This window comes from Natator depressus, chromosome 1 (genome assembly GCF_965152275.1).
Source record: "Natator depressus isolate rNatDep1 chromosome 1, rNatDep2.hap1, whole genome shotgun sequence".
Classification (NCBI taxonomy): Eukaryota; Metazoa; Chordata; order Testudines; family Cheloniidae; genus Natator; species Natator depressus.
In genome coordinates, this window is record NC_134234.1 from 264,760,985 (window position 1) to 264,788,775 (window position 27,791).

The 27,791-nt window shown below is 45.1% G+C and overlaps 1 long non-coding RNA gene across 1 annotated transcript in view; it reads right to left on the bottom strand.

Moving 5' to 3' along the window:
• LOC141986494 (uncharacterized) overlaps positions 1-16,871 on the bottom strand; it is a 153,152-nt gene extending 136,281 nt beyond the window's left edge. The window contains exon 1 of the long non-coding RNA XR_012639296.1: positions 16,756-16,871. This is a non-coding gene — a long non-coding RNA (uncharacterized LOC141986494). The remainder of the gene's footprint in view (positions 1-16,755) is intronic.
• Between the last annotated feature and the right edge of the window lie 10,920 nt (positions 16,872-27,791).

Genomic DNA, 27,791 nt, shown 5'->3' on the forward strand with positions numbered 1-27,791 from the left:
GTTTACAGTACTCTGAAACTTGTTCTCTGCACCATTTTCTGGTATCTAAGGCTTAGAAGTTACTTCAGTTATTGGTGAAGATAGTAATTATTTAAACGGAGACCTATGCATTAAGTGATCCAATCTTTTTTTAAATATGCTGGTCTACAGAAGAGGCAAGAAACAGGAATCAATAATGGTGAAGCACTGCAAGTCAACTTCATAATCTGAAAATCATTAAACAAAACCAGTTCAATAAAATTTCATTAAAACAGTCTTTATGCTAGGCGACCTTCATAAAAATTGCTGTTAGACAAAAATCTCCTCCAACCTATTTCAAAGATTTCTACAAGTGAATGATTCTCAACTGCATATCATCATTACGCTAATCTTTATTTAAACTTGCCACAAACATGTGAACTGCAGATTTCTTGTAGCAGGCATACAACTATCCTAGATTAGATGGATTCTATCATCTGTCATGGAGCACAGAGTGTGCCATGCCTTGTACCCCATCTTGTAAGCACACCTTCCTAGTGTTAGGTTCTGGGCCTCCACTTCACTCAAGGAGGAGTCCCCTGACTCTACTACTCTTTAACTGGGTCTCCCTAGGCTTCAGCACCCATTTCTCACAGTCACTCTTCTAGCAGATTTCAGAGTAACAGCCGTGTTAGTCTGTATTCGCAAAAAGAAAAGGAGTACTTGTGGCACCTTAGAGACTAACCAATTTATTGAGCATAAGCTTTCGTGAGCTACAGCTCACTTCATCGGATGCATACTGTGGAAAGTGTAGAAGATCTTTTCATACACACAAAGCATGAAAAAAATGGCCCACCTTGACCACCACACACATTGCAAGGAGAGTGGCCACCCCAGACAAGCCACCACCAGCAGGAGAGTGGGCCCGCGCGTGCGGGGGGGGGGGGGGGGCGGCGGCAGGAGAGAAAACCCGGACCCGCACTGGAAACGGCCCAACCCGACCACCACACACACTGCAAGGAGAGCGACCACCCCAGACAAGCCACCACCAGCAGGAGAGTGGGGCGGGGGGAGGCACCCTCCCATGCCCTGTGTGCACAAAAAGATCTTCCACACTTTCCACAGCACGCACCCGACGAAGTGAGCTGCAGCCCACGAAAGCCCATGCTCAAACAAACTGGCCAGTCTCCAAGGTGCGACAAGCACTCCTCCCCTTTTTTTTGCGAATACAGACTAACACGGCTGTTACTCTGAAACCTATTTGAGAAGAAACAGCCGTGTTAGTCTGTATTCGCAAAAAAAAGGGGAGGAGTGCTTGTCGCACCTTGGAGACTGGCCAGTTTGTTTGAGCATGGGCTTTCGTGGGCTGCAGCTCACTTCGTCGGGTGCGTGCTGTGGAAAGTGTGGAAGATCTTTTTGTGCACACAGGGCATGGGAGGGTGCCTCCCCCCGCCCCACTCTCCTGCTGGTGGTGGCTTGTCTGGGGTGGTCGCTCTCCTTGCAACGTGTGTGGTGGTCAAGGTGGGCCATTTTTTCATTTTTTCATGCTTTGTGTGTATAAAAAGATCTTCTACACTTTCCACAGTATGCATCCGATGAAGTGAGCTGTAGCTCACGAAAGCTTATGCTCAAATAAATTGGTTAGTCTCTAAGGTGCCACAAGTACTGCTTTTCTTCTAGCAGAGCCACCTCGTCTTTGCTCCATGCAGGAGTTCTCTCTATAGGCAACTTTGTAACCAGAAAATGTTTGCAGTGACAAGGCCAACACACCTGAAACTTACCTAAACTTTATTTTCCATCCCCTTGCAAGATTTGGGTAAGTTCCACTAAGCCTGTACACCTTTACTCCTGGCCACAGAGAAAAACAGACCTTGCCAGCATTCTGTGTGTTGCCACCTCCAGCCATGGCTGCCCAGAGTGCCTGCTCACCCCCGTCCTTCCTCTCTAAGGGTATGTCTATACTATGAAATTAGAACAATTTTATAGAAGTCGATTTTTAGAAATCGATTGCATATGTCCACACTAAGCACATTAAGTCAGCGGAGTGCATCCTCACTACCATGGCTAGCATCGGCTTACGGAGCGGTGCACTGTGAGTAGCTATCCCACAGTTCCCGTAGTCTCTGCTGCCCATTGGAATTCTGCATTAAGCTCCCAATGCCTGATGGGGCAAAAACATTGTCGCGGGTGGTTTGGGGTACATGTTGTCAGTCGCCCCTCCCTCCGTGAAAGCAACAGCAGACAATCATTTCACACCTTTTTTCCGTGCAGACGCCATACCACGGCGAGCATGGAGCCCGCTCAGCTCGGCAGACAATCATTTCACACCTTTTTTCCGTGCAGACGCCATACCACGGCAAGCATGGAGCCCGCTCAGCTCAGCTCACAGTCACCACTGCTGTTGTGCCGTGGGTGCTGCTGTCAGCAGACGGTGCAGTACAACTGCTAACCGTCATCATCCACCACTTCCGCTGCAACTCTACTCTCCTGCTCTTGTAAATGAGCTCAGTCTCAACAGCAAATTGCTCCATGTTGTCGTCATCCACTGCTTCCGCTGCAACTCTGCTCTCCTGGTGCCATAAATCCACCTCGCAGGTCCTCTCGTCGTTCTGTATAAATATCTATTCTCGTGGCATCCATCGTCATCCACCACTTCCGCTACAACTCTGCTCTCCTGCAGACGCCATAGCATGGCAAGCATGGAGCCCGCTCAGCTCACCGCTGCTGTTGTGAGCATTGTAAACATCTTGTGCATTATCCTGGAGTATCTGCAGAACCGGACTAAGATGCCAGCACGAGGACGATTTTGATGAGGACATGGACACAGAGGTTCCTGAAAGCATGGGCTGTGGCAACTGGGACATCATGGCGGCAGTGGGGCTGGTTGGTACAGTGGAATGCCGATTCTGGGCCCAGCAAACAAGCACAGACTGGTGGGATTGCATAGTGTTGCAGGTATGGGATGATTCACAGTAGCTGCAAAACTTTTGCATGCGTAAGGCCACTTTCCTGGAACTTTGTGAGCTGCTTTCCCCTGCCCTGAAGTGCAGGAATACCAAGATGAGAGCTGCCCTGACAGCTGAGAAGCGAGTGGCAATAGCCCTGTGGAAGCTTGCTACGCCTGACTGTTACCAGTCAATCAGGAATCAATTTGGAGTGGCCAAATCTACTGTGGGGGCTGCTGTGATCCAAGTAGCCAATGCAATCATTGACGTTCTGTTATCAAGGGTAGTGACTCTGGGAAAGGTGCAGGTCGTAGTGGATGGCTTTGCTGTAATGGGTTTCCCTAACTGTGGTGGGGCGATAGACGGAACGCATATCCCTATCTTGGCACCAGACCACCTTGCCAACCAGTACGTAAACCACAAGAGGTACTTCTCAATAGTGCTGCAAGCACTGGTGGATCACAAGGGACATTTCACCAACATCAACATGGGATGGCCAGGAAAGGTGCATGACACTCGCATGTTTAGGAACTCTGGGCTGTTCAAGCAGCTACAAGAAGGGACTTACTTCCCAGACCAGAAAATTATCGTTGGGGATGTTGAAATGCCAATAGTTATCCTTGGGGACCCAGCCTACCCCTTGCTCCCATGGCTCATGAAGCCGTACACAGGCAGCCTGGACAGTAGTAAGGAGCAGTTCAACTATAGGCTGAGCAAGTGCAGAATGGTGGTAGAATGTGCCTTTGGACGTTTAAAAGCTCGTTGGCTCTGTTTGCTGACTAGGTCAGACCTCAGCACTGTTAGGGGCTTATTCCCTCACCCACTTACCTCCCTGGTCCTTCTCACATGAACAGAGAGCAACAATACCTAAAGGCCAAAGGTGAGAACAATTCGATGTTTATTGGGGTGAACTTCCAGCAAGCATGATTCCAGTTTCCTTCCTTAGCGTCCCCCTTCCCAGCTCTGACACCACAAAGCCTTACCTGTGTCCCTGTTCCCATTCCCCCCCTTAGCAAACCATGATTCCAATTTCCCCCCTTAGCAAAACATGATTCCAATTTCCCCCACACACACCCACACACTTCCTGATTGACTGCAGACTATATAGTAAAACTTGAGTTCTGCTTAGCTATACCTTAACCAATCATTTTACTGAAATTTAACTAACCAATCCTAACATATTGTAACATGATTATTTAACCAATTATATCCCACCACCTTAATTAGTTTACACCCAGCAAAATTAATTATACAGCAGACAGAAACAATCACAAAACCAGACAGAGACCATGCAAATAAACAATAGCAAAGTGGGAACTATAATGACAAAACAATACAGAAGTGAGGATTTCACATCCCAGCTATTGGTAAGTGAGTTCTTGCCAGACAGGATGCTATCAAACTAAATTTCCTTTTACATTTTCTAGACACTTCCCTTTCTCTGGAGGTGACAGGAATACAATCCTGTCCTGATAATGCCTAACAGCCCAATAGCACCTTATTTCAATGTGACTAGTTTGGAATGTGAGGATGTGACCGTTCGCTTCCCAGCTTATGGCTGCCTCTGCTGCTTAGCCAAAGGCCTTATACAGTCAGACAGTGATTTTGATTCTCTCTTTTATACCTCTAGAACTAGCTAATTGATAAGAATACACCTAAATTAGAGTACAGGCCTTTACAGACAGGCCTGAATATCTATATCCTAACAAGCGCAACCAACGTTCCCATTGTTATTGCTGCTTGCTGTGTGCTCCATAATATCTGTGAGAGTAAAGGGGAGGCATTTATGGAAGGGTGGGAGTTTGAGACAAATCGCCTGGCGTCCGATTTTGAGCAGCCAGACACCAGGGTGATTAGAAGAGCACAGCAAGGCACGCTGCACATCAGAGAGGCTTTGAAAACCAGTTTCATGACTGCCCAGGCTTCGGTGTGACAGTTGTGTGTATTTCTCCTTGATGCAAACCCACCCCCCTTTGTTGATTTTAATTCCCTGTAAGCCAACCACCCTCCCCCCTTCGAAACAAAGTAACTATTGTTTTGAAACCATGCATTCTTTCTTTATTAAAAAAAAAAAAGGGGGGGGGGGATAACTGACAAGGTAGCCCGGGTGGGGTGGGGGAGGAAGAAAGTACAAGGCCACATTACTTATTGTAGTCAAACTACAAATCAAACTGTTTGAATGACAGCCTTCTGTTGCTTGGGCCATCCTCTGGAGTGGAGTGGCTGGGTGCCCAGAGCCTCCCTCCCCGCGTTCTTGGGCATCTGGGTGAGGAGGATATGGAACTTGGGGAGGAGGTCAGGCAGTTGTACAATGGATGCAGCGGCAGTCTGCTCTTGTTGGCTTTCCTGCAGCTGTACCAAATGCTTCATCATGTCCGTTTGCTCCCCCATTAGCCTTAGCATCACCTCCTGTCTCTGCTCTTCACGCTCACTTAATGCTTTCCCAGCCTCTAACACTGAATGCCTCTATGCATTCAGCTGTGCCCTATCAGTGCAGGAGGACTGCATGAGCTCAGAACATGTCATCGTGTGTTTTTTTCACCTTCTAATCTGCAATAACCTCAGTGATGGAGATGATAGGGGGAGCCTAGAAACATTTGCACTTGGGGGGAGATTAAAAGGGAGAGTAAAATTTAAGATGATACATTTCTGAGAACAAAAGGGAGACTCTTTCACAGTGAATCAAACAATTCACAGCAGACAACACATGTGCTTTAGGTACAAGGTCGCATTTTGCCTTTTATATGGAGTGCTTGCCGGTATGGTGACACATCACACATGGCTGGGCAACAGAATTCGGTTTCCATGCAGCCATGGTAAGGTAAAGGGTACGTGAGGTTGGCTTCTTATGCATAACATGTGGGAATGGTTTCAAACTGCAGCGCCATCCTTTCCCATAACAAGCAATGGTTTGGGTTTCACATTTAAAAGGAGGGGCTGTGGTTTTCGGGTGGATGTGCAGCACACACCTCCCCCTACATGTCTATTCTCCGGGATGATCCCTTTTAGCCAAGCGCAAACAGCCCAGCATGAACGGGGTTCTTTTACTGTTCCCTTACAAAAATTCCCCTATTTCAATCAGGTGACCATGAATGATATCACTCTCCTGAGGCTAACACAGAAAGATATAGACCAAATGTTGCTTGAATGCGACCAAAACCCAGGACCATTCGCTGCCATGCTTTGTGTTGCAACGATTCCAGAATACTTTCAGAATACCTCCAAGAGAGCTTCATGGAGATGTCTCTGGAGGATTCCTGTTCCATTCCCAGATATGTGAACAGACTTTTCCAGTAGCTGTACTGGCTGTGAATGTATCCCAATTCTTCAGGGCAACTCAAACATTAAACACTATTGCTTTTAAATCCTGTACTGTAGTTACAAATGTGCACTCACCAGAGGTGCCTTCTCCAGCTTCAGGGTCGGGGATCCCGCCTTCGGAAGGTATTGGCTCCCGGGTGACGAAAAGGTCCTGACTGTCGGTGAGAATGGATTCACCGCTTGCCTGCTGCGCATTCTCCTCCTCCTCATCCACAAAATCCTCCTCCCTGTTGTGTGAGACTCCCCCCTTGCAGGTGTCAACGGACAGTGGTGGGGTCCCCTCCTAGAATGGCATGCAGCTGATCATGGAAGTGGCATGTATGGGGCTCTGACCCAGAGCAACCCTTTGCCTCCTTTGTCTTTTGGTAGGCTTGCCTCAGCTCTTTAACTTTCACGCAGCACTGCTGTGTGTCCCCGTTGTAACCTCTCTCCAAAGTGCCCTGTGAGATTTTGGCAAGTATATTTCCATTTCTTCTTTTTGATCAGAGTTCTGCCTGCACAGATGCTTCTCCCCATACAGCAATCAGATCCAATGTCTCCCTTTCGGTCTATGCTGGAACTCATTTGCGATTCTGTGGGGACTGCATGGTCACCTGTGCTGCCAAGTTTGCCATGCTGTCCAAACAGGAAATGAAATTCAAAAGTTCCTGGGGCTTTTCCTGTGTGCCTGGTTAGTGAATCGGAGTTCAAAGTGCTGTCCAGAGCGGTCACAATGGAGCACCATGGGATAGCTGCCGGAGGCCAATACTGTCGATTTGCATCCGCACTATCCCAAATTCGACCCAGCAAGGTCGATTTTAGCACTACTCCCCTCACCGGGGAGGAGTATAGAAGTCAATTTTAAGAGCCCTTTAAGTTGATGGAACGGGGTTGGTTGTGTGGACGCGTTCATTTTAAAATCAACCTAAAGCGGCTAAATTCAACTTAACCCCGTAGTGTAGACCAGGCCTAAGTCTTCAATGGTTTTGTGTCCCTTTGATCCCAATATCTTGGGCCTAGGGAAAATAAACCTGCTACCCTAGCTGGAACCAGGTGGGTGGGCATGTCACAATTAATGGCTCTCCCAAGTGTTCCCTTGAGGAACCCTGGTATTCTCTCTGAAGGCATCTTCTCTCTGCCATTATTTCATTTCCTGTTTGTTTCCCCCCACCCCACGAGCCTCCTTTGATTTAACTCCATGCAATCAAGCAAATTAACAGTAAGTGAAATGATGCACATAATATTAATAAACACAGAAGTCTCCCACATTCTCCACACCATTACAAATAATTCAAGTGTCTGAGAAGTACAGGCCTCCTGCAAGCTCCTGACACTGTATGATTCACTCACATCTGTTCATCATTTGTAGTTATAACTACTGGTATAATCCAGTTAGATTACTTGATTAGCTGTCCATGCATTGATTCTAGCATGAGAAACGCCCAAAGTGCAAATGTGGAGGTATCTGAAGGTGTAGCTAAAGTCCTGTAGAAAAGCACTAGTACACTTCTGTGATGGAAAGCGTAGAATAGTTTCGTGGCAAGTTCAGAGTGCACATACTTGGGCACTGTTCATCTGGTGGCCGTGGAATTGTCCATGGAATTCACTCCTTCCTTACTGAACTGCTCCAGACTCTAAGTTTACATTTAAAATCAATACATGCTCCTTGCCCTCATACTTTTAAAGATAATAAGCATGAACCAAGTACAAAGCAATGCCACATTTTCTTCCCAATTCTGGAGACAGTGGGAAAGGTATGAACTGCCCAGTTCATTTTAACAGGTTAGCTCAAACTAAATCATGACAATCTTATTGTCATTGTTTATTATGTCACAGATTTTTCACAAAAATAACCAGCTAAAATGTTTATCCTATAATCCAATACTGCCTCCAACACCCCCAGTTGCCAAAAGGTGCCAATTCATAGATGTACAGATTCAAAGGCCAAAAGGGATAATTGTGATAATCTAATCTGACTTCCAGTACAACTCAGGCCAGAGAACTTCATCAAAATAATGCCCAGAGCCTATCTTGATTTAAAAATTGCTAGTGTTGGAGAATCCACCACAACCCTAGGAAAATTGTTCTCTTTTCAGCTGTGAGGCTCTCCAACTTCTCCCCACACCCCCATCAAAAATGTCAACAATGTAGTTATGCATTGTCAATATAAAAGTATGTGGCATATGAGAAACTGAAAACATGGGAAGAGTATACATTGAATTTGACAGAAACTAAATGGCAGTGGGGAGTGTACTGATTATATTATTCATTTTCATATGCAATTGATTATAAACCTCATTTTTAAATTTTTAAACAAGCTGCCAAAGAATTTCTAGTCTGCTGCACCAGAATGCCATAGATTCCAAAGGCTTTGCTGCAGAATACAGGTCCAATTTGCAACAGAATACATGAAATGTAATATATCTTACCAGTTCAGTCTTAGCTTACTGCAAACCCTAATGGAAGGGCACCGAAGAGTAGAAGTACTCAAACAATACTGCACCAGCCAGTCAAAGAGTAGGCCCTGGTTGTCCAGCAAGTTTATATGCTGTATAAAGGCCTTCTTGTGAACTCAATTACTCAAAACATGCATACATAAAAATCACCCTACGAATACAGAAAGATTACTAAAAATATGCAGAGGTTTTATTTCTGAACCCCTTAATAAATCTGATCAAGAACATGTCACAAGAGATGCAATATACACAGCAGTATTTTAGTAGTAATTGGTATATCATTTGAAAATGCATCCTCCAACATCAAATTATGCATTATACTATGGAAATAATAGTATTCCAATCTTTCTAATGAATACAAAAGAAATCTTAGGGCCAAAAATCTCTTTTGCTGTAACTCCATGTACTTCCATGGAGCTCTGCCAGCAAAGAACATGACCTTTAATTTGTTTAAGGTTTCTAAATAATTTTGGTGAAATGCATGCATGCAAAGGTGTTTTGAAATAATTCTGTGAAACTTTATGTGGATCACCATAAACCTACCAAGTTTTAAAAATCATGTTAGGCTACAATTTAAACAGGAATTGTTGTCAAGCAGTTCGAGCAGAAGACCGGGTATCAGCATTATTGGGTTCTACTCCTAGATATGCTACCTGACCATAATCCAGTCCATTAGTTTTGAGTTAGTGGAGAGATATAAATTTTTTTCCCCTGTTTCAAAGGAATCTGTTCTTCACATGACACAGCCTTGAAGATCTCAGACAGCTAGCATCCAGCCACGCTCTTCTATCCAATGCAGCTTCAGTTAACACCGCAGACAGTGAATAAAAGCATTTTCATTTTTAAAAGCTGGTGTTCCTTAATGGAGGATGGTGCTCTTTATCCTTTAACTCATTTTTAAATATGGTTTCGGGGCATCACTTATAAGTAATACCTAAAACAGTTACGTTTAAGCAAATTGTAGGTCTGAGACCCTGCCTCTGCCCTATTTTTAAGTTGCTTTTGTCTTTTGTGTCCTTTGCCCCCATAAATTTGTCTGTCTGTAATCTTTCAAAACTAATAATTGTCAACATTCACATCTACTTCACTATACCATATAACTTTGTTTTCCTCTCCCTCCTCACATTACTCAATTCTCTTACTGTCCATGCCTACTAGCATATTTTACTTGCCACTTCCTCCTGGGTTTTGCCTACTTATGGCAGCCCTTGTGCTTCTCCAAACCTGGGGCTGTATAGCACCAAATATACAGTGTCCGTTTTCCCTAACACTGCAAATTGATGCTACGAGGATCAACAGTATGAGCATCAAGATGATGCATGTCTCAACTGCCAGTTACTTCTGACAATCTCAAAGATATTAAATTTTAGATTAAAAGATAGTCTCTCCAAGACTATTTTAAAATCAAGTTGGACATTTATGTCCTTGATCCCAGTCATCTGGCAATGAAAAAGACCAAAGCGAAAGGAGATGAGTAAGCGAAAGCGAAAAAGACCAAAGCGAAAGGAGATGGTCTGCTACAGACTAGGGACCGAATGGCTAGGCAGCAGTTCTGCGGAAAAGGACCTAGGGGTGACAGTGGACGAGAAGCTGGATATGAGTCAACAGTGTGCCCTTGTTGCCAAGAAGGCCAATGGCATTTTGGGATGTATAAGTAGGGGCATAGCCAGCAGATCGAGGGATGTGATCGTTCCCCTCTATTCGACACTGGTGAGGCCTCATCTGGAGTACTGTGTCCAGTTTTGGGCCCCACACTACAAGAAGGATGTGGATAAATTGGAGAGAGTCCAGCGAAGGGCAACAAAAATGATTAGGGGTCTAGAGCACATGACTTATGAGGAGAGGCTGAGGGAGCTGGGATTGTTTAGTCTGCAGAAGAGAAGAATGAGGGGGGATTTGATAGCTGCTTTCAACTACCTGAAAGGGGGTTCCAAAGAGGATGGCTCTAGACTGTTCTCAATGGTAGCAGATGACAGAACGAGGAGTAATGGTCTCAAGTTGCAATGGGGGAGATTTAGATTGGATATTAGGAAAAACTTTTTCACTAAGAGGGTGGTGAAACACTGGAATGCGTTACCTAGGGAGGTGGTAGAATCTCCTTCCTTAGAGGTTTTTAAGGTCAGGCTTGACAAAGCCCTGGCTGGGATGATTTAACTGGGAATTGGTCCTGCTTCGAGCAGGGGGTTGGACTAGATGACCTTCTGGGGTCCCTTCCAACCCTGATATTCTATGATTCTATGATTCTATGATTCTAAGAGGGGACATGCTAGAGATATAAAAATAATAAATGGTACAGAGAACATAAATCAGATGTTTTTATTTTCTCTGCCAAAATACAATGGCAGTAAATTTAAAAACAGGCCAAGAAGATTTTTGTTTACATACTACATAATTAACTTGTCACAAGACATTGTTCTGTTGTGGCTTACTGCTTAGCAAAATTCAAAAAATAAATAGTAATTTATAGGGTTAATTAAAACATTCACATTAGTTAAGTTTTCTTTTTTTAAAAATAAAAAGGTATATAAACCCTCTTGTTTTTGTTAGCATAAGCCAACCTCCAGCTAACAGGAGTTAAGCAGCCGAGAAAGAACTTCCTTGGTATCATACAGTTATCCACTCTGAAAGTCCTTGCACCTTCCTGAGGCATCAGATTCTAGACACTGTCAGAGACAGCACACTGATCTAGCTGGACTACAGCTCTGATCTCATGCAACTAATCCAATATTCCTGGAACTATTAGTAGGAAGAAGAAAAAAAAAGTACTCTTTCCCCCAGTTTGTCAGTCTCACTTCTATGAATCTGTTTGTGTCAGTTATTATTACTTTACTTTTATTCAACCTACTTGATGGAAATATTCTGCTTTTCTTCCAATAAACAGAATAGCAAAGCAGCACTCGGCTTAGATTTTTTTTAAAAGAAATAGAAGTGATAGTTAAAAGCCAGCACTGTGCTAGATGAAGACCAAATGAAAGCCATATTCAAGTGAAAACCAGATAGAATGAACAAACAAAAATGGTTTTAAATTAAACTTCTACCTTCGCAAAACATGCATGTGCGCTGCTTTTAAACTACTACTTTTCCTATACTCAACTGGAATCATTACCTTCTGCCTTACTTTAATAAGAAGTGAATATTAAGAAGCGGTAGGGCCAAGTTGATAAACAATTGAAAGCTGAAGCCAGTCTAACGAGAGGAGGAAAAAGTCTGGGAAAGGGAGAAAATGTTTTTAAACACACACAGAGTTAGGAACTATTCTTTGAAATCAGCGGAATATTTCTCCTTTATGGCTGCAGCTGCTTATTTTGACCTACTCTGAAAGACAAAGTAGTCTAACCAGTATTAAAGAAACCAGCATTGAGGCTTAAGACCTCACAAGTTACCACTCTTGCTTTTTCTAAGCAAGCTAATCAATAAGCGCGGGGGGAGTCTCCAGTGCCACTCAATTTCCAGTATCCTAGATCCCTCCCAGTCAGGCTCCAAGCCAGGTCACAGCAGAAAGTCCAGAGCAACAGCTTGTTTCTCTGATAAATTATATTCTCCTTTCACAGGCAAAGGAAATACATCCATGCACATCCTTCTGGACCCCTCTACAGCATTTGATACCACTGATCAACTAATATCCTCCTGACCCAAAAGATGCTGTAAACAGAAGTGTCCTGAACAGAAATATCCTGACATGGCTCTCGTCCTTCCTCTCACTGTGAGCCAAGAGCATTATTATGGGAGAGCAGTCCATCTGCTTAGCAGAACAGGTCACCAGGAATATGTCATCCTAGTTCTCTGCTCTGGATCATGACTGAGTAAGGAGTTAAAGTCTGTCTTGATATTTAAAATCCTTTATGTGATTTACCCTAGCTGTTGGAGAGATCACCCCTCTCTTCATGACCATGTTCTCGCTTGACAGGTACATTCCACTGGAAACAGGAAATGGCATAACATAGGGTACAACTTTTTCTGGAGCTATACCAAAACCAAGAAACTCATGTCTGCAAGAAATATGAATAACCACAGAACTCACCCCATTCAGAACCAGATGCAAAGCTCATCTCCATCTTACCTTTCCTGCAATAAGTCCATTATCTCACACACAAACACAATTCTGAAAAAGTTTAACCAAGATAGAACTATCTGCTGGAAAGGGAGAGAGATAATTTCTTTTTAATTCTTGAGAGATGCTCAGATTCAACTGACAGGCACTATAAGAACCTATATAAATAGAAAATCTTAGAAGGATTCAGAAACTAAATATAGCCACTCCACCGCTATTTGTTTCTCCTGGTGTTAGATCGATATATTGATTTTGTTAGTGTTTTGAAGTTACAATCAGGTGATTAGAAGTAGCTCTGAAGCATGTAGTTGTACTGATTTTTATGACTCATGACCAACTATGATTAGTCAGATAGCAATAATTTCTAACATAATATAATAAGGATTTAATACTATCCAAAGCAATTTTTGGGTACTGTATTCTGAAGATTTTTTTCTGATAGCAACTGATCTCACATTTTTCACAAGTAAAACCCATCAACAAATGCTGTATACTAATGTACCTTTTAAAATAATGTTGGAAAGATTAAGTCATCTTGTTGGAATATGTACCACCAAAAGTTAGTATTATAGAGCTACAATCCCTGAACTCAAAAGTTTGTCTACCAAAGTAATCAGGAGCATTGTCCCTATATATCTGGAGCCTGACTAGGAAAGGTCTGAGATATCTGAATGGTGGGTTACTATTGCTGACTGTCCTTACACTTGAATATGACTACGCTTTAGTGACTAGAAGGATGTTCTTGGTGGAGGGCCCGCAGCTCTGGAAATCACTTCCTCCGCTGAGCCATTTCAAAAGTGATTAGTGATTTCCGGTGCCCAATCTGAGACATTTTAAGGGCCCCTGATTTTCAGAATGTTTTGCGAATTGGCTCTCTGAAAATAAGGCTCCTTAAAAAGACTTGTCAAGTTGGGCACCCCCAAAAAATCCCACACAAAGCACCCAAATGTATTTATCATTTCTGAAAATTTAGGCCATGAGCTTTGGTCTGAAGAGGATGCTTATGGCTAACTGAATTCATTTTAGGATTGAGCTGATTTAGTTTGATGTGACCAGTAAGTGTTATTGATATTTTGTATTTATCCTCCTAGCATTTTGACTGGCTTTTGTATGTAAGCTAATAAATTATTCCAAATTTTATTATAATTTCATATTAGCTAGGATAAAATTAAGTTGTAGACTTATCAGTAAATTTAGTTTTAAAGAGACCCACATGCTAAAGTGGCTTAAACTACTTCCAATTTCCCCCTGCTCCTTTGTTCTTAATGGAAATCAAAACAGAGACAAATACTTAAGTAACAAGATCATATGATTTTTCCCCCCAGTAAATACTCTCCCCACTAAAAATCCAACCACAACTACCAATAGAGGAGGAAACTCACTAATAACGCTATCTGAAATGTATTCAACACCATAATAATGCTATGATGCAACACCAATGTGAATTCTGTGTTTGGCATCTCCAGTTTAAGGAGGTCCATAAGAAAGTGTTTTTAGAACAATTTCTACAAATATCAATTTTCTATACTTAAACTAAAGCTGGAGAAACATTTTTGTACAATACCACTTACAAAATTTTAGAAAGCCATAGCTGGGAATCACCTGTTTATGAAAATCAAAGATTTTGTTTTGGTTACAGCTCAATTTTTTTTTTTAAATACACACACACACACACACACACACACAAACTTGCTCTGCCTAGTCTAAACAATCAGAAATACAGTCAAGTCTTTTTGGTTACATCTCAAAATTACAGATTATATATATAAATAAGATGCTACTAAACAGACTAGAATAATATCTTTGGGTGTTTAGACTAGGCAAAGTGAGGGGTTGTGTGTTTTTATATATATATATATATGTTTGTGCACACAAAACTCACTCTGCCTAGTCTAAACAATTACTATACAATGTTCTCGTGTCAAAACTTTTGACATTGGTTTTAATATTTTCTCAAAATGACTTGCAAGAGACTTGGAGTTATGTACCAGCCAGCTTAACAACATTAAGGTATGAGAAAATAAGAATTTTAAGAACATATTTATTAAAAAGAAAGTTATTCTAGGAGTTCCACACGTATACAGTTAGTTGAAAGCTAGTACAGTGCAATGTTGAATGAAGACAAAAGACATAGGATAGTTCTGCCCTCTGCAGGGGGTATAAAGGTATTAATTAAACCTTCTATATAAAAAAGCGATACAGAACTTATGGAAGCATTGTACGAACACTTTAGAAACAAAAAGGTTTAGAAAAGTCTTCATGATATATTCTTTATGTAAACTATTAAACCATTACTAATGCAAAGTTTCAGTGCACAGATGTTCAAAAGCATTCATAATATTTTATAATATTTGGCAGCTGCAACTAAAAGCTTCTACTGAGTAACTACTATGTAGGGATAACTGATGGATATTAATTTTTTTAAGTTAACTGCAGTTCAAAAATCAAATACTTTATAGTGTCTACCTTCAAGGTGAGCTTGCATGGAAAATATACCTTTTACGGCCCCAGTCCTGTAACTGCCTCCACTTGACTGACCTCTGAACCAAGACAGAGGGAAGTACAGGATTGGGGGCCTAAGATAGCCTCCCTTAAGACTGATATGAAAGTCTAGACGCAGTGTTTCTCAAATGCGGCCACCATGGCCACATGCCTTTTCTTGCGGCCACAACCTCCTGGGCTGCTATTGGGCGGGCGGGGAGGAGAAAGTAGCTGCCCCTTCCCATTCCTGTTGCTCCTGGACGCACAACCTTGGTGTTGATTGCTGGGGTGCCAGCAGGGGCCTGTGGAGACACCTGGGGCACAATGCTGAAGGACCAAGCAGCTGGTGAGTTCCTCACCTTCCCAGGGGCGGTGGGGCTCAAGCTTCAGCCCTGGAGTGACGGGGCAGCAGTCTCTGGCCACAGAGCTTCGGGCTCCAGCCCCCCACTGCCTCCCCCCACCCCCATTGCCCCTAGTCCCCGCTGCCTCCCGCAACACCCACATCCACATTACTTTGGGGGGGCTCTGCCCTCCCGCTGCACTAGATACCGATTTCTCAACCGCAGGGCTCTCCCGGGAACTGCAGCAGGGAAAGGAGCAGAACGTGGGGCTGCCGGGCAGCCCCACACTGGCAGCTCCTCCGGCACCACCGCTATACCGCCCCCAGACCCGCCCTCAGCCCTGTCCTCCGTGGGGCTGCCGTACAGACCCCAGTCAGGAGGACTCAGCTGCGTGGAAAGGCTAGGGGTGGTACAGCAGCCCTGCCGGAGGAGGGTTCACGTTCTGCTCCTTTCACCGCTGCCATTCCCAGGATAGCCCTGTGGTTTAGGGCTCTCCCTGGAAATGGAGCGGCGAAAGGAGCAGAATGCTGGTAGCACCTCTGGCTTGGCTGTACCGCCCACGGCCCTGCCCCTCCAACCCTGTCCTCCGGCGCGGCTGCTGTACAGACCCCAGGCAGGAGGACTCAGGAGACGCAGCTGCGTGGAAGGACTCGGGGCAAGGCTGGGGTGGCCCCATGTTCTCTCCTTTCACTGCTGCCGTTCCAGAGAGCCCCTCCAGCCCTTCCACGCAGCTGCATCTCCTGAGTCCTCCTGCCTGGGGTCTGCACCACAGAAGTCTCCGGGGCAGCAGGAGGAGGACAGAGCCCCCTGCCTGGTAACGTGGGATGGATGTGGATCATGGGGAGAGGATGGGGAGAGCACGGGGGCACCAGCCTGAGGGTAGGACGGGGGGCGGGGGGGAAGCAGTCACATGGGGAGGTCACATACCCTTCCCCCTTTGTGTCCCTCCCATGAGCACACTAACAAGAAATGATTTCTACTTGCACCACTGACTGCACTAGAGCAGTTTTCAACCTTTTCCCCTTTTGTGGACCTACAAAGTTCTGACTTGAAATGCAGAGGCCCCTTTGGAAATCTTAGGCAGCCTGCAGACCCCAAAGGGTCCGTGGACCACAGCTCGAAAACCACCGCACTGGAGGGCACACCAGCTCCCCCGTGGGGGAAGCGCGAGTGAAAACAACAGCTGATGACAGCCACCTAGATCGACAACCCCTGTCACGCACCTGTCAAGTATTTGCGAAGTTTCCTCAAACAGAATTCACGACAGACCTGGCCTGCAAAATGACTGGCGGGGCCACACGGAAACATCCCAGGATTTCATGCGCCTTGCCACGGCCTCGGGGCTCTGTGCGGTGCCAGGGTGAGACAGGCTCCCCCCGCCCGGCCCCACCTACCCGCGACCTGCCCGCGGGCCCCCCCGCCGTCCTCCCTTCCGCACGGCAATCCCCGCCAGCGGAGCCTCTCTCTGCCCCGCCCGCTCCAGAGCCCTGGCTGCCGCCGCCCCCCGCCAAGGGGCACGGAGCTCCCTGCCCTGCCCGGGGCATATCTCCCCCGCAGCCTCCTCCGCACTCACCCTGCTCCTCCCCGGGGCCGGGGCAGCCCGCGCTCTGACCCCGGGGCCGGGCGGGCCTGTCCCGCGCCGCCTGCTGCCGCCGCTCTGCCAGGGGCCAGAGGCGCCTCCCGCCCAGCAAAGGCGCCGAGCAGCAGCTTTGGCCTCAGGCTTGTTCCTGGGGAGCGGAGCCGCCCCGCGCGAGAGAGGAGGGGGCGGGGAGGGGCTGCGCAGGTGGCAGGACGGTTCAATGTGTAAAACCCAACCCCTGAAGTGTCTCTTCATTGCGGGCCAGTCAGTGCCATGAGGCGAGGGACCCGGGGCGATCCAGCCCAACGGGGAGTAGGAAGGGAGGGGCAGGTAGGGCAAAGAAGGGGATACACGGGGGCCCAGCGCATTTAAACTAGTTATCAGGGAACTAGGGTTGCTAATGGACTCTAATTAGGCCCTAATAATCTTCCAGGGGAAGCGGTAGAAGCTCCCGCCTCCAGATATTTAAACCTAGAGGAGACCTAAGAAGGGCTGTACTGGGTCAGCCCTTCCTACTTGTATTATATTCTTCCTTTACTTCCAAGTATTTCTTCACATAATGCACAGTCAACCTGGGGAACTCTTTATCAGAGGATGTTGTGAAGGCCAAGACTATAACAGGGTTCAAAAAGGAACTAGATAAATGACTATTAGCCAGGATGGTGCCCATAGCCTCTGTTTGCCAGAAGCTGGGAATGGACAACAACTGTCACAATAAAATGTGCCCCCCCATGGGGTCCCCAGGGTCTGCACCAGCATGTATATTGCTAACGCCTTTGTATGCATTGGAAAATATCTTGGGAAGGGTTGAAGGTGTGAGTGTGGAGCGGAAGATTCCTTTGCAGGTTACAAGAGGCTGAAGGGGGAGGAAGGGAGAAAGGAACGGGTTAACGCAATGATCCAGCTAGGCCCAAAAAATAAGGAACAAAACTGCAGCCCAAGGCTAGCACACACAAACAAGCTCTCTGGTGCCAAACAGCCAGAAGCCTGTATCTCAACCCCAGCCAGCCATGAGAACGGAGAACTAAGCCAGACAGAACTGAAGGGGTTGCAAAACTAGTAAAATTGTGAAGGACAGTGAGTTAAAAAACAGTCTTGCGACCCTGAAACTGGTGTGTTTTGGGGAAACTAAGGGAGCCACAGAAGGCCGGTTCAGACTGGTACCGAGAGCACAGGGGACAAGGGTCCCTGGATGAAAATGCCCCCAGAAGAACCCGGGGCTTAAAACCCTCCTGAGAGCTGAAGCAAGTCGGAGATTTACAGTGGACCCAAGATGAATTGTGCAGAGGGCAGAACTCTCCTCTACCCTTCCCCCCCTTCTCCTTATTTTACACCCAGGCTTGGCCAGCCTTGGGTCTTGTGTGTGTAAGTATGAAAGTGGGTTAGGGCTCAGGCACTAACGCTTTCTTCCTCCCTCTGAGTGACATGGGGTGCACCCAGCACTCACTGCTGTTATTTGGTTCATAAAGCTTTAAAACTTAGTCACTTCATGTGCTCCTTCATCTCCTCCCCTAAAAATCCTGCAGCCTCACCCTGATCTGAAGCCCCAGGCAGACTGGTAAAATAAGTCTGTCACACAATGAATGGGTCACTTGTTGATTACCTGTTCTGTTCATTCCCTCTTGGGCACCTAGCATTGGCCACTGTCAGAGGACAGGATACTGGGCTAGATGGACCTTTGGTCTGACCCAGTATGACTGTTCTTATCCGCCCAATCTCCATGCATCCAGACCCCCTCCCATGCCCAGACCCTTCTGCCAAACCTTACCCCCCTGCACTCAGAACCCCCACAATGAGCCCACTTCCCCTGCACCTTAACCACCCCAATAAGCCAGCCACACCCAGATCCCCACTCCACTGAGCCCCGACCATTTGCACTTGGATGCCTGCCCCACTCTCCCAGCATCTGGATCCCCCACTGAGCTCTCCTACACCCAGACCCCCTGCTGAGCTCTATCCCCCACACAGCCAGACCCCCTGCTGAGCCCCGAACACCTTCAGCTGGACCACCCCTGCAGATTCCAATTACCACTCCACCCAGAACCCCACCCCCCAACAAGTCCCTGTGCACCCAGATCCCCTCTGCACCCAGATCCCCCACTGAGCCACCCACACCCAGATTGCCCCACACAGAACCCTCTCAACTCATACCTGGACCTCCCCCACACTAAGTCCCTCCACATTTGGATCCTGCCTTGCTGAGCCTGCCTCCCATGCCAGGTGCAGAGGGGCAATGCCCTGGGGTGTTTCTGGGGCAAGCCTGGTCCTTGCACTGTGTCAGGGTTGGGTGCAGCCTCACTGCTGAGTCCATGTCATGGGGGTGGGGAGAAGAAGAGCTGCTCAGTGATCTCCCAGCTTTGTGCAGCCAGTGGCCTCTGCTCCCCAATACCATGCTGGAGCCTCCACATTTGACAAATAAAATGTGCAGAATTTTAAAATATTCTCTACCAAAAAAAGTTTAATTCTGTGCACAACACCCAAAGGAGAAAATTAAGAAACACATCACTTTTAATACTTCTAGATCCAGCAGCAGCCTTTAACAGAGTCAAGCATAAACTGCTGCTAAGCTACCTACAAGTTCTGGTTGAGCTTGATGCAGACACAGGATAGTTTTGCTCATAACATGTCTGCTACATCCCAAAAATAGCAATAAGAAGTTGCCCCTCTTGCCAGAATTCTGATTTGCAGAACCCCTCCCTTCTCTCTCCTCTGTTTGACACGAATGTTAGGTTGAACTGGTCGGGAAATGATTCCACAAAGAAAATGCTGAAGAAAGTGAAACAAGTACTGTTTTCATCACAAATGTCTGGACACTTCCCACAAAACCTTTTGTTTTCTCTAAACCCCCCCTCCCCCCCCAACACACCCACACACAATTTTCTGTCGAAGTTTGGATGGGAAAGTATTAACCATGCCTTAATAGCATTTCAGTAAGGGATATTGTAAGATGCAGTTAACAGCCATCTTCTCTTCTCTTTCTTAGCAGAGAAAGGCAATGGCAATAGTCTGAAAAAATCCATGTCTGAATGAAATAAGCTTATGCTTAAACCTGGAAAGAAGGGATGCTTACTGGAAGAAGCGCTTGGAGGAATTGGAAGAATCTATTACTGAACCCTCCGTTGACAGAATTTGCCCTATGGTTATCAAAGTGGGGCAAAGTCTGTGTCCTACTAGAGAGTTATCTCCTCAGACACATACACAGCAACAGTGGAAAGAAATATCTGCTTTCACATTTGGCTAGCCTGAAGACCGTGCCCCTTCCTCTTAGCGGTGTGTCATTCCACATCTACCCAAGCCTTTCTTACCTCTAGGCAAAGCTAACACAAAGCATTCTTCTTAGCAGTGGGAGCAAAGGCCCAAAGTAACTTTTGCTCTGAACAACATGAAGCAGACAGTCTTAAAAGGAAGGAGAAATTATTGTGATAGGCATTATAAAAATAATCAGAATATTTAAGTATACAAATTGACAAGAGCATATTGCATTGGTACTCCAGACTCTCCCTCCATCTCCAGACCAGCTTCAAAGTCATCATCTTTAATGTGGGTTAGCATGTTAATAAGTTAGCTATCTATAGAATTCTCCTCCTGCTTCATTCTGAGAATGCTATGATCAACAGGGACCCAGTGATTGACACAGCCCATCCTTAGATGCATGGGAGATTAGGGCATAACCATCACACAAGTTTCTTGGCACTGTACCTCATGCAGAGTGCAAGTCTTCTCATGGTCAGAGTATGATACCAGACTCTCCTTTTTGTAAAAGCCTTCTGTCAATAAAGGAAGCTGCTAAACAAACTGACACCACCTTCCTTATCAACATCCAAACATAACCCTTCAGAAAGGCAAAAATAGGCAAATAGGTAAAGCAGAGGTCATGTTACACATCTACTAATGTTACACAATAGTTACACATCTAATTCTGATATTTGGTGCCTATAGACTACAGTGATGGAATAATTAGAAATTCATAGATAAGGCAAATTTATCGGTGCAGATTTAGGGTTAGAACTGAGATTTTTGACTCCCAGTCTTGCGCAGAGACCCTTAGACATGCCTCCCTTGTCAGGTACAACATTACACAAATGGCTAGATGTATATGATGGGATTTTTTCCCCCCTCACAGTATAAGCACCAATATTGATCACTGCTGGAGGAAAGGTGAAAAGAGAAGTGGAGAGGTGCCTCTTCATCTGTGCTGGCCCCAGCACGGACCGCTGGAGCACCTCTTTCCCGGCCCCAAGTTGCTATAGCGAGAGAGGGGGAAGGGGAGTCCACAACCAACCCTCTGCCCCAGCCCTGAGCTCCCTCCCACACCCCAAACCCTTCATCCCCCGCCCCACCCCAGAGCCTTCATCCCTAGCCAGAGCGCCCACCACATGAATTATTATGTGAACCAATATGAAGGTGATGTGTCACACATCACGTCCACTTTGGTGCACATAACAAAATTCATTCTGCACATGGATGTAAAAAATTAAAGGAAACCCTGGTCCCCGCCTACAGTCATGGTATAGCTTTCCAACCATGAAATTAAACAACCTCACAGGAAGAGTTTAGGGATAGCCACATCAATTATTTCCATGGTAAGAAATTTACTTCAGAAAAGAAGTACAAGGACCTAAAATGAACTAGAGTAAGCAGCAAAAACAACTGACAGCATGGGATGTGGCTATAAAGAATATAATGTCTCTTGTTTTGGAACATTTCCCCATTTCACTTGGGATTCTGGCACTTACGGATAATGTGGTCAACCCAAATATGTCTCATTGAGGCATTTACAGCACCACCTCTTGTTCGCATAGCTTGTTTTGTTCAGGTTTTGCCTTTTTTTAAAAGTCTGCTTTTTCCCGTTTGAATTGCGTTAGTTACTATGACAAAGGAGGTCATTGGTGTGGATATTAATAAACTCAGCTCATAAATGCACTATTGTGATGGGATACACTCACCTGACACAAGCACCCCCTTTCTCAGTTCATGTGCCTGCAAGCACATACTCTGTGTGTGTGTGTTTGCAGTGGGTCTTCACTGACTCAGCCCCCTGGGCTAGTCATACACGGTCTGTGAGGTGAAAGCAAAGCAAACTCCTTCCAGGGTACAAGTCCAACACGGGCCTCTCTCAGTGCCCTCTGTAATGTCTCTCTCAAGTTGTCCCAGCTCTGGTATAGAGCAATACCCCAGGGCTCCTTTGATGGAGGTAGTGTCTTTGCCCTCTTAGGGCCTTTCTAGCCCCAGCTCTTCAGCTGGGCCACTAAAAGAATTCAGTTCCCCTTCTGGGGGGTATATCAAAGTCCAGGCTGCTTTCCCAATGGCTGGTGAGTGGGACCTAAGCCAACCCTCTACTCTGGGTCCTAGCCCAGGGACCCTATAGATAGCAGCCATGCCATGTCCCTTTATCTAAGGCACACTGCTACTCTAATTCCCTAGGCCACTTCCCTGTAGCTCCAGCACATCCTTCACCTTTACCCAAGGGCCTCATCCTGGTGGAGTCCCAGCAGCCAGCCTGGAATTCCTTCATGTTCCCCTCAGCCTCTACCAGAACTTCTCTGTCTAAGGTCCTATAGCTCCCTCAGCCAGCCAGGCATACCATCTACTATCCTCCAGGTCAAGTAAGGAACTAATCTTACCCTACCCCTGCAGCTCTTCTTATACTAGCCTATTGGGCCCTAATTGGCTGCTTTCCACACAGCCACTCTAGGTAGCTTGGAGGATCTCTCTACTGTCCTTTTCTGGGGCAGGGTGTGGCACGGCCATGAGGCCACCAGCAGTGGGCTTCCGAATCTAGTCCATCCCATCACAACTATGAAAACAATTTAGAGGATAGTTTGAAATTTACATTATGGGGCCTTATAAATATGCCCCTGGTTGCAGTGGAACCAATATGGTAGGATGAAGGGAGCCCTTGCAGTAAGGGTATGCAGGATGGGCGTTTGTAGTGCTCCAGAAATGGGACTTGGGAGTAGAGCCAACTCCCTATGGGGAACAGGACCTGCAAGTGCCTGTTGAGTGATTCCAAGGTTGCTGAGACTGGGCCTGCAGCAGTGACTCTAGAATCTGAGGGGTTGAGTTCTGTTTCCACACCCATAGGGCACCTTTGTTTAGTCAGATTTGTCACAAACTGGGAGATTTCCCTAATGATGTGGGGAAATACAGGATTTAGGATTTGCAGCATCACAGATGCAGTGTGTGTAAGCATTGAGATGTTATGAAATCATGGCAGTGATGCAAAGTTAAAGTTGGAAGATGACTTCCATTCTAAACCTGATTTTGGAACCCTCACCAACATTTTTTGGGGCAAAAAAGCCTCCTTTCTGCCTAAAATTTGTTAGGAGTAGTCTTTGTCCACAAGCCAACTGTGTTTGTTTAAAGAAAGTGTGAGGTTAATTGGAGAAGCCAATTTAGAATTATGGGATTCTGGCAAAAGTGATGACTTTTCACTTTTTGACATTATTCTTTTGACACACTTTTAACTCAGAGAGCAATGTAAAATGAAAACTTGTTTTATATATTAACCCTTATGAAAAATATTACACTGGAGTATTTTTGCCAAGCTGGAATATAAAGGTTTTTAGTTATTAGAGGATGATTTTTTAACACCAGGGAGGCATGGGAAGAATTTTGCATGTGTCATAACATCCTTGAGAGGTTAGGTAGCTGTTGCAAAGTCTATTCCCCCTAACCTAAGTTTGTGGCGTTTATTTTTAAAAATCTTTAGCATTTTTTGTTGTGAAGATAGCCTTATAGACAATTATTAGGGGGCCCATCCTGCACATATTTGTTTTGGTAAGTTTGAAACCCATTTTCCAAGCTATTTATTTTAAACATTCCCGTTGACATGTTTAATAATTACAAAATTTGTGCATGGTAGTAAATGGCAGATGAAATACACGTGCATTTTATTACAACATTTGATATGTCTCTGTCCATCTTATTTATTCAAAGAGACCTGGTTAACAAATTATCGGAGCATTTGGACTGGTAACAAGACATAGAACTAGAGGTAAGAAATAGAACAATCTACAACACTTTCTTCCCAGCACAAAAGGGAAGCTATGCAGGTTAAGTCAGTGGAACAAATCAGATAGTTCCTGTGATAGAGATGGGAATTTCCTGAACAAAGCTTATTGAATTAAGTTAAAGTATCTAAGGAGCATATTTTATTAAAACTGTAAATGTTTGTGTTATTGTATGTAACTTGTCCAGGAGACATGGCTAATATAAACCTTGGGAACGGTTATGAGCTTCAAAGGACTCTTTTAAAACAATGAGCTAAGACAAAAATGTACTGTTAGTTGAGTAGGTTTCCTAGGAAATAAGTGGGAGGAGGGGATGGCAAATACTCATCTATGGACTGGATCTTTTGTGGCACAGGGACTTTTGTCTATGAATTATCTATTCACAGGATCAAGAGGCCCAAACAGCATAAAGGAGTAACTCACAGTTGAATACATTTTCTTGTTCTGAGCACAAGTGGGTATGAACTTGTAACCACAGGAAAAAGCTCTTAGTGGGGTTTAAAGGGTTGTTCACTGGCCAGGGCCCATGTTGGAGTTGGGGTGATCTGTGGTAAGTTTATAAGCAAGCTTGGAAGTTCTTTTATTGTTTCAATATGTAACACTTTTACTCTCTAATGCTTTTACCTTAAGAATGCATGTCCTTGTTTAGGAAGAGCTGTGTGGTAACTTAACTGTGGCAATGTGCTACTGTGCGTTATCTCTGAGGACAAAGCTAAAGCAGGCCTGCTTAGACAGTCTGATTTCCTGGGAATTTGACAGTGTATGGAGGGAGCTCTGCAGCCTGGAAATGCTCCAGTCAGGACCGGGAGAGACCCGTGTCTCCAGCAAAGAGAGGTGACAGGGGTGCAGGGTTCTGGAAGCCTGAGAGCTGGTGCTCTAACTGTGCCATGGAGATGGAATACTGGTACAATTGCCCTGAGCTGTAACAGTTCCCCCCCGCCCCAATCACCACTTTTTTCCACCTGAAATTTACCCTAAAAAATTTACCCATACATTTTTTGCTTCCAGCAATAGCAATGGGATAGGTACATTAGGAGTCCCAGAGTTCACAAGGGCCACTAAACCTTGGACAACGTCCATAAAAGTTGCTGTCAGAAGTAGCAGTGCTAGGTTGATAAATTTAGACAAAGAATTTGAAGGCTCTTTAAACAAGTCGGTACCTTAATTTTTGGGTACCTAACTTGAGTCACCCTAAAGACATCTGACTTTCAGAAAGTATGGGGCATTCACCCTCTGATGATCAAACATCTTTAAAACATTCCAAAAGATGGATGCTCAAAAACAAACAATCCCCACCCCAAAAGTCAAAATCACTAGTCACATTTGAAAATGTTGGCCTTAATTAGTGTAGTGGTTCTTTACAGGAGACATGGTAACAAGATGTTAATAACTAGGTAGAAGGCCATTAGAAGAGTTCTTCCAGAGCTGTAAAAATATTCCAGCAACCAACGATTAATATTAATACAAAAACTTGATGAGAGAAGCTGCTAACAGAAAAAACTATCAGGTAAGAAATTTCTCATTCTTCTGCACAGCTTCTCTCCTCTTTCATCACTAATGGAAAGTAGCGAGAAGTGAACCTCAGAAACTGGAAGGGAAAAGCCAAGTTTTAACTATTATTATAGTAAAATAATAGGCAGGAAAGGAAGTCCTCCCCCAAACTATCGTGTAAAGCAAGAGCTTTGTTATTTAAGAAATTATTTGGGAACCAATCCAGTAGCATCTTCCTATCATAGGATGCCTCTGCAGCAAAATGGAAACCTACCTTCCAAGTCTTCCTCTACACTTTTCTCCACAAAGTCAATAGGGAGTTTTGCAACAGGAGCCTTGACTCCCCCTGTTAATATTTTCCCAGATACCTACCATGCTAACTGGTACAGGATTTTAACAGATTGCCTACAACCTGAGACCCAGGAACTCTGCATTTTGGATGAGGTGAATAGGATACAATTGGCATGTGTACTCCATATGCTTGAGATTTATCTTTACAGCTCTAGGAATGCTCATTTATGTCCCCCTCATTTATGCCATGGACTGGAACAAAAGGATAGGAGAATTATTTCCCGGAGAGTTGTAGAAAGGTTTCTGGAGCTATAAAAATAACCTTTTCTTGTGGCTAGAGGAACTAATTCCAAACCCTATCTTTTGGAGGTGTTGGCATGTCTAATCTATCATTCCAGTTAGTCTTGACAGCTGATGAGATTCACTCAGAGAGTCCACTCTGCCTGCCTAAGTAATGCTGCTAGGGCTAGTACCTGCTTTTCTATGGTGCGTGGTCAAAGGACTCCAATCAGTGATCCTGGAGAAATTCTAATGTAGCTGAGATCACCAGAACTTTGTGATTATTACTACTGGTATAATGGTAGGTGTCTAGAGGCCAGGACCTCATTGTCCTGGGCACTGTACCAACAAAGACACAGTCCCTGCCCTGAAGAAATTAGTTTCCCCTCACACTATAATTTGACCAGAACCAGAATGAATGAATGAGATTTCCTGTTTGATTTCTGTCTGGACACCAAAAAGTATTGAGAGACTAACAGAGAAACTCCTTAGAATTACACTTCTCTTCTGATGCCCACTCTGTTAACTGTAGGTTACCCAGGTTCAGATGAAGGAGTCTCTGCTTCTGGAGGTCAGATATTTTCTGAAGGTGTTTTGGAGCTTCCTTGGTTACATCAAGTGTGAAGTGCTTTCTGGGGCAGTGGAAGATTGGGAAAACTTCCACTCTTCCTTTTCCTCTTTTCTGTATGCTTCATGTGAACCTTCCTGAAAAGCAACAGATTCTTCTCTGCCCTGGACATTATTTCAGTAGCCCTGGAAAAGCTTTGATCTCTGGTTACTCCCTGGTTTTGGAAGGGTATATAAACACTTATCCCTCAATCATATATATATATATATATATATATATATATTATATAAACACTTATCCCTCAATCATAAGCCAACCTCTAATGGGAGGTAGGAGACCTCCCCTGTGAGTACCATAACTGCCCACTAGGTGGGTTCTTGCACCTTCTTCTGAAATACTGGTACTGACCATTATCATAGATATGATACTGGATTTGATGTCCACAATGGTTCAGATCCGTGATCCATGTCTTTGTTTTTGTTCAGACACACTACTGATAGGGTTGTCAAAGTGATCTAAGAGGATGTGTACTCGGTGCTTTTGGTATGCTCCCAACCCAGCAATGCTCATTTCCACAGTGAGTATGCGAGGGTCTAGGAGTGAAAGTTGGCTTGGCTGTCAGCATGCTGTTTCTACTGTGACAAAGTTCCTTCTCTGCCTTGGTGGATCCTGTGCTTACTGGTGGATCTGCTTGCCTCAGAGATTCATAGCAGCCCTCAGTTTAGCCACTTTTGCCAGTGTCTCAAACCTGCCATTCACTCAGCTAACCTCATCATTGGCCAGCATGGGAAAAGAAGGAGAACAATCCCCACAGTCTCTGCTGGCCCACTTAGTGGGTTGCAGGATAGGCCAGAGACCTGCCTCTCTGGTGGGACCCACAGTCCAGGTCAACTCCTCTTATATCAAATAGGGAGTTGGGGAGGATGGGGGGAACCTGGGCCCATCCTCTACTCTGGGTTCCAGCCCAGGGCCCTGTGGATTGCAGTTACCTACAATGTCTCCTATAACAGCTGTGTGACAACTACAACTCCCTGGGCT